The sequence below is a fragment of the Apium graveolens genome, chromosome 7 (assembly GCF_009905375.1).
Source record: "Apium graveolens cultivar Ventura chromosome 7, ASM990537v1, whole genome shotgun sequence".
Taxonomy (NCBI): Eukaryota; Viridiplantae; Streptophyta; class Magnoliopsida; order Apiales; family Apiaceae; genus Apium; species Apium graveolens.
In genome coordinates, this window is record NC_133653.1 from 37,659,444 (window position 1) to 37,666,792 (window position 7,349).

The 7,349-nt window shown below is 29.2% G+C and overlaps 1 long non-coding RNA gene across 1 annotated transcript; it reads left to right on the plus strand.

Moving 5' to 3' along the window:
• Positions 1-765: 765 nt before the first annotated feature.
• LOC141671701 (uncharacterized) lies at positions 766-1,778 on the plus strand. The gene is made up of 3 exons (XR_012555228.1): positions 766-868; positions 1,474-1,547; positions 1,666-1,778. It is a non-coding gene; the product is annotated as an uncharacterized LOC141671701 (long non-coding RNA).
• Positions 1,779-7,349: the final 5,571 nt, after the last annotated feature.

A 7,349-nucleotide genomic window follows, 5' to 3' on the forward strand; every position in this document is an offset into this window, starting at 1 on the left:
GCAATACGTAACTGACCGAACCATCACTTATTTTATTTATTTAATAATTTAATAATTACATTTACATATCGGACCCGAAAATGGGTTACTTAGCCGCTAAGTAACTATATAACGATATAATTTTAATACCAGATTGGGATAATTATCAAAACAGGGCCTCTTATAAAACACTTTATACAAAAATAAGGTAATAATACCTCGCCTTTCGAGAATACGAGTTTTATCGATCTATAAAATGATTAACGTATCGCAAATTTTACGCCGGGACTCGTACAGGTCAAACCGTACCCCGGATCGAAAAAGTCAAAACATGAAAAGTGTTCAGAATTACCAGATTAGGTTAGAAAGAAGTTTTTGGAAGAGTTTCGAGTTGTAAAAATGCAAAAACAGTTGAAGTGGAACAATTTTTGATTCTAAAAAGTAATTCTATAATTACGTAAAATATTCATTAATAATTCTATAAATTCTTATAAAATCAAATAATAATCCCAAAATTACCAGAAAAAATACCAAAACTAGCTATATTTTATTATGGATAATTAAAGATTAAAATATCCTAATTTTATCAGAAATAAACACCCTAATATTAATATCAATCATCAGATAATTCATCAAAAATTCACATAAAAATCACATAATAATTATTTATTAATAAAATATTTACATAATATTTCCCGGACGTTATAGTAATTTCTACACAAGAGGAGTCTTTAAGCATATCTTTGGCAGAGCCTGTTAATGCATTACAGGCATATGAATAAAGGAGAATAATGAGAAAGGTAGAAGTAGAGGGTGCTCTTCAAGAGAAAGCAGAGAGCCCAATGGGGGATGATAGAAAGTTACTTCATCTTGTTGATACTATTGCTGGGTACTATCTCTTTTATTTCTCAAGTTATTTTATTTTTGTATTACCTGGTCTTAAAATATTTAACATTATGATTTATAAATATGTGATGTGTATATGTGTTTGTGTGATCAGAATCATGTAAATATTCTACATATAAATTGTAAACAAGCTGACTATATTTTGTACTTGAGCCTCTGCTATCAGTTGGAGGGCAGAGGGAGTAGAGACCGGAGAGTGAGTATTAGAAACGGAGATGAAAATAAATGAAATGGTAAAATGAGGGGCAGAAGATGTAGTACTTGACAGCTTAGAAAAGGGTGGTTCAGCTACAAACATGGAAGCTCAAGAATTAGTTAAGGCAGAAAATACAACTCAATCTGTATTAGCAAAATCAGCTAGTGAGACTGGTGCATCTAAACCTCAAAATGTGTCCTGTTCTGATTCGGATAAAACTCAAACTAGGCATCCTTCAAACTATATTTCTCATTTCTTTAGCTAGACCATTACTTGGAATTATGGGAGTCAGATCTATAAGTACATCTTCTCTTTTCATGCACTTGAGTTAATTATTTTTAATCTCTCCAAAAATCAAACTTGATTATTCATCTGATATTTCTTTTATACAGGATTCCCCTATGCTAGAGCCTGTAAGGAGTTTTTCGAGGATTTAAAGATACTACAACTCCCTTATATGCCACATGTATTATTACACTACTTATACTTGAGCAATTGGTCTGATTACTCCCTAACCTACTAAGTATGCGCAATTAGTCTGATTACTCCCTAACCTACTTTGATCTGTTTTTGTTATGAATCAGATTTCTGCCGAGGATAGAAATTTATAAGAAAAGGCGGTGAAGCAGAGAAAAATGATTCTTGGGAGTAGAAAAAGCCAAGAATTTGTTATTGGAAGAAGGGATCAACATAGCTGCAAAGTATTAATAACCTTCATCGTAGTTTGGATATGCTTGGAAGAATTGAATGTGTTATGAAATTTTCCACTATAATTCTAGTTTTGCATTGTTTTACTTGATATATAACTCTAAAATATTAGTTTTATTTTTATAAAACGAATTATATCTCTATCTTATAAACCAAATATCTGTTCTTTAGATAATTTAATATTAATTAATATAATTTGATAATTATCTTATAATTAGCCTTTTCAATTTAATTTATATAATATTACTTAATTATCGATAAAAAATAATTTACAAATTAAAAATAAATAGATGTTATTAAACTTAATTTAATATTACTTAATATAATCTAAATACAGCTCATAAATCTGTTACTGTTAAAATATGTTTTTTAATTTAAAGTAAATAAACGCTTTGATGGACAGTAACAAATACGATCATTAAATCAATAATTTTCAGTTTAAAAGTTAATAAATGTTACTAAAGTCATTTGCTATTACTTAATTATTTTTAAAATAATGCTATAGAAAATAAAGTTTATAGAGAATAGAAGTCAATTCGTGTTAATAGTTTATTTTTTAGTTAGTAGTTTTTCAAAATAAAAATATATATATGTTATTTTACTTAATTTAACGTAACTTAATAAATTTTTAATATAATTTATAAATAAATAAAGTTTACAGAGAATATAAGTTAATTCGTGTTAATAGTTTACCTAATAGTTTGTAGTTTTTCTAAAATTAAAATTAAAAATAAATATAAGTTATTTTACTTAATTTAACGTAACTTAATAAAATTTTAATATAATTTATAAATCATTTAAAAATATTTTTATTTTATGAAGTAAATAGACAATTGGATGAACACTAACTAAAAAGAAAATAAAATTTATAAAGAATAGAAATCGATTTTTGTTAAAAAACTAAGTTTATAGAGAATAGAAATCAACTTATGTCAGGTAAGTACCAAAATTTACCAAATTATACATGTTTCGCTTATTAATAAAGAGTATATATATATATATATTTAACTTTATGTTCTGCAATTTTGACCTCGTCTTTTGTATTCTTTTAACATACGTGTTAAGTCTTTTAAATATTTTACATTGTATTATTCTTTTTTTCATCTAGTAATTATGTGTTCTATATTTTTTGTATGTTCTTTAATTACTATTTCTGTATTATTTATGTTATGTACTTTGTAGGTGTTGTGTATCTTTAACTAATGCTACTTGGTTATGTTCTGTTTTTTGATTGATGTTATATAATTTTTATGTATTTGTTATGTTAAATATTTTGTAATTTTTATTGCACAAGTCAGTGAAAGTACATGTTGTGTAATTATTTTGTGTACTAGATATTTTTCATTAGGGTTATGTATTTTTTAACATTGTTATGTTCTATAGTAATTGTTTGTTCTTTAAAATTCTATTTGTTTGTTTTATGTGCCGTATATTTCTATATATTTTTTGTTCTTTAAATTTTGACATGTTATCTAATTTTTTCAGTCCTTATTTTTATTTTATGTGTTCCCAGTATTTTCATGTTCAATAAATTTTCTTATACACTTTGTGTGTTCCTTAATTTGAAATACCTTTTATTTTTATATTCTTTTATTCGTACTTAATGTATTCTGTAAATTTTAATATTTTGTTATATATTTTGTGTTTCTTTAATTTTTATGTGTTCTGTAATTTTTTATGTTCATTAATTTTAATTTATGTGTTCATTAATTTTATATTTCATAATATAAATATCTATATATATCTTATAATTTATATTATATGTTCACTAATTTAAATACTTATATAACACATAAATATTACAGAACACATAAAAAATTTACACAACACATAAAATTTTTTATGTTTTGTTTATATTTATAAGTACTTTATGTTTTATATTATATAATTTATATTTTAAGTGTTTTGTAAATTTATATTTGTGTGTTCTGTATTTTTTATGTCCTCTAATTTATATTTTATGTGTTCTCTAATTTTTTGCATATTTTTCAATTATATCCTCTAATTTATATTTGTGTATTTTTTTATGTATTATACTTTTTTTATGTATGTAAGTTAAAAAATTATGTTAATTATGTTTTTATAAAAAAAAAATTATGCAAATTTAATTTTTAATTTGTAAATGTAAACATTACAGAACACATAAAAGTTTTACATAACACATAAAATTTTTATGTTTTCTTTATATTTATAAGTACTTTATGTTTTATATTATATAATTTATATTTTAAGTGCTTTGTAAATTTATATTTGTGTGTTCTGTATTTTTATGTCCTCTAATTTATATTTTATGTGTTCTCTAATTTTTTGCATATTTCTCAATTATGTCCTCTAATTTATATTTGTGTACTTTTTTATGTATTATACTTTTTTATGCATGGAAGTTAAAAAATTATGTTAATTACTCTCTCCGTCCCAACCATTTCTTTACACTTTCTTTTTTGGGATGTCCCTTCCAATTCTTTTTATTTCAAAATTTTTCAAAAGTAGTAAAGTTTTTATAATATAAAAAGTAACTCATCCACTACTTACATCCACTATACCCACTTTATATATAAAATATTAATCGGTCCCACCACTTTACTCACTTTTTAAACTTTCCACCACTACTTTATCATTTTTCTTAATCTCCGTGCCCAAACCAAATATAAACAAATGGTTGGGACGGAGGGAGTATGTTTTAATAAAAAAAATTATGCAAATTTAATTTTTAATTTGTAAATTTAAAGTAAATGGACAATGAAAAAATAAATAAAAAGAAAGAAAAAACAATGTACAAAGGAAAGAAAAAAAGTAACATTTTCTGGATAAAAACGGTAAACAGACGTTAAGTGACACCTGAGACAAGTTACAGGTTTTGTGACACATGTCAACACTACACTTAAGTTACTCAGTTATCCACAGATAGGAGTTACCATTTGATCCCAAGCCTATATATATATATAGGGTGCCCTTCCACAGCCACAGGTGGTTCTAATAACCACCTGCCGCATTGTTATATTGCGGGAGTATTGCAGCTTTGCTTCAATGCGGGCAGTGCAATGTTACATTGCGGGAGTACTACAACTTTGACTCAATGCGCCTTAAGCAATGCTTCATTGCTGCAAATAATTTAGTTTTATTTTTAAATAATTGTAAAATAATTGATAATAAATATATAAATAATTTTAATTGATGTATAAATTCCTAATATATTTATTATTTGGTTGTTATATTTTTATTTTGTATTTATATATTTCTATTAATAAATTCTTTATTTTAACAAACTATTACTTAAAATTCGCGAAATTACAGAACAGCCCCCGCTGCCGCAATGAGCCATTGCGGCAGACGAGACCCGAGTTTAACCCTTTTCTTCCTGAAATCCCTAATTTCATAATAACAAAAACCTAATTCTCCCACTCTAGGCGATTTTAGGCGATTTCAAAGCATTTCTCAGGAGATTCAGCTACTCAGGTATGATACACGCATATACACACACATATACACACACACACAGTCACATACTACCGCACTAGGTCATTGCTGCTTCCGAAATTACAGATAGATTGCTTGTATCGTTATTGTTTATAGTGTTGCGTGATGATTTTGTTGTAGGTTATATTGATCGAGGAGATGTGTTAGTGTGTCGGAAAATTTTTATGTATTGAGATGTGAAATGGAAGTTACTGGTCGCTTTGTGTAGTTGTGTATGTGTGTAGCGATATTGATCGTAGTTGTTGTAGTGGAGTTTGATATGTTCTGATTTTGTATATCTATTTCAGATATTGTATTCTTGATTTGTGTATCTATTTTAAGGATCAGTTATTTTGTTCAAGAATCAAGAATGGTGATTTGTTGTTTCTAAGTTTTTGTAATTGTAAGTGTTGACTTTTGTTGACTTTGATCATTTGTGTTATATTAGATGTTTTTTATGGTTTATAAGGATCATTTGTGCTATATTTGTGCTATCATTTGTGCTATATTGATTGATTGGTTGTGGCTAGCTTATAAACGAATGAGTCATGCCGAATTTTTGGTAGGACTTAAAATAGAAAATAACGGTTCTATAAATGTTTCATGTTTAAGTTGAGTATAAGTAACTTTTTGTGCACTTTGCGGTTACTATGGAGAATGAGTGTGGGCCTATTGTTAGATCACTCATGACGATGCAGGATGATCATATTAGTACTGCCATATGGGCGGGAGGTGTGCGGGATAAGCTAGATGTACGGCAGTACACAGCTAATCATCAGCAGTGGATACTTTCGGATCCCCAACGTGAGTTGCTGAGGCAATGGGGTTTCTCGGCTTTCACGAACAATCGTTCAGTTCCTCAGAACGATATTCGTTTGATAACGGCCTTAGTGGAAAGGTACTAATTTGTAATCAATTTTCTCATTTATTTGAATCATCATTGGCAATATTTGTGATGTTTGTGTATGAATGCAATTGCAGGTGGAGGCCAGAGACTAACACCTTTCACTTTCCATTTGGTGAGTTGACCATCACCCTCGAGGATGTATACATGATTATGGGCCTCCCTGTTAAGGGTCGTCCAGTTACTCATAGGGAGCTTGACGCTCCGAAGGTGTATTGGATGAGGGAATGGCAGGATGCAAGATTGGATGAGGTGGGGCGTAAAGATATGTATAGGGACGGGGTCAAGCTTTACAAATTAAGGGAACGATATGTGGAGCTATTAGAGGGGGGCTAGAACATGATCTTGTGGTTTACACACGAGCTTATCTTTTATACATCATTGGGGGCATATTGTTTCCTTCATCGAGTCGATATACCATGCATCCGAGGTATTTACTTGTATTTGTTGCATTTCAGTTTTTAAATTGTAGTTTATAGCATCTTAGTCCTTCACTTATCCTTTTTTCTTGATTTTGCATATGAAGCCCTGTATTCTCATTTATTTCCAATTTGACACTATAATTCTTGTAATTGGTGCATTTTAGTTCTTAAATTGTAGTTTATAGCATCTTAGTTCTAATTTGACATTAATGCCGCATTGTTTTTGCATATCATGCCCATATCATGCCATGTATTCTTACTTACTCTGTATTTCCTTTGTCGCAGGTACTTACAGCTCATCCAGGATTCACCTCAGATTAAATCGTATATATGGGGAGCTGTTGTATTGAGCTATTTGTTTAGAGGTTTGACCAAGGCTGCTCATAAGAGTACAACAGCACTTAATGGATGCACGATGCTACTGATGATGTGGGCACACGAGAGGTTGTTACCTGGTGCTCCTAAGATTGCACCTGGGGTGGAGCTTGTTTGGCCGAGGATCGAATATTGGATCATGTTGGTAGTCCTCTTGAGTTTTCGCCTCATGGGTTCTTTCGCTACGCTCTTCATCCGTAAAAGCATCTCTCAAGTATCTCTTCTCTCTATCAATCACACCCATTAAGTATTTATACCGTGAAACGGAACAACTACCGGAAGCAGCTAAATCTTGAAAAGATTTGCACAATGCACCATACCTTAATGGTTGTGACGCACCATCATTACCAATAGCGGAAGGAGCATATGGAAGAGGCCCCACAATTTTGTTGCTGTTCATTGT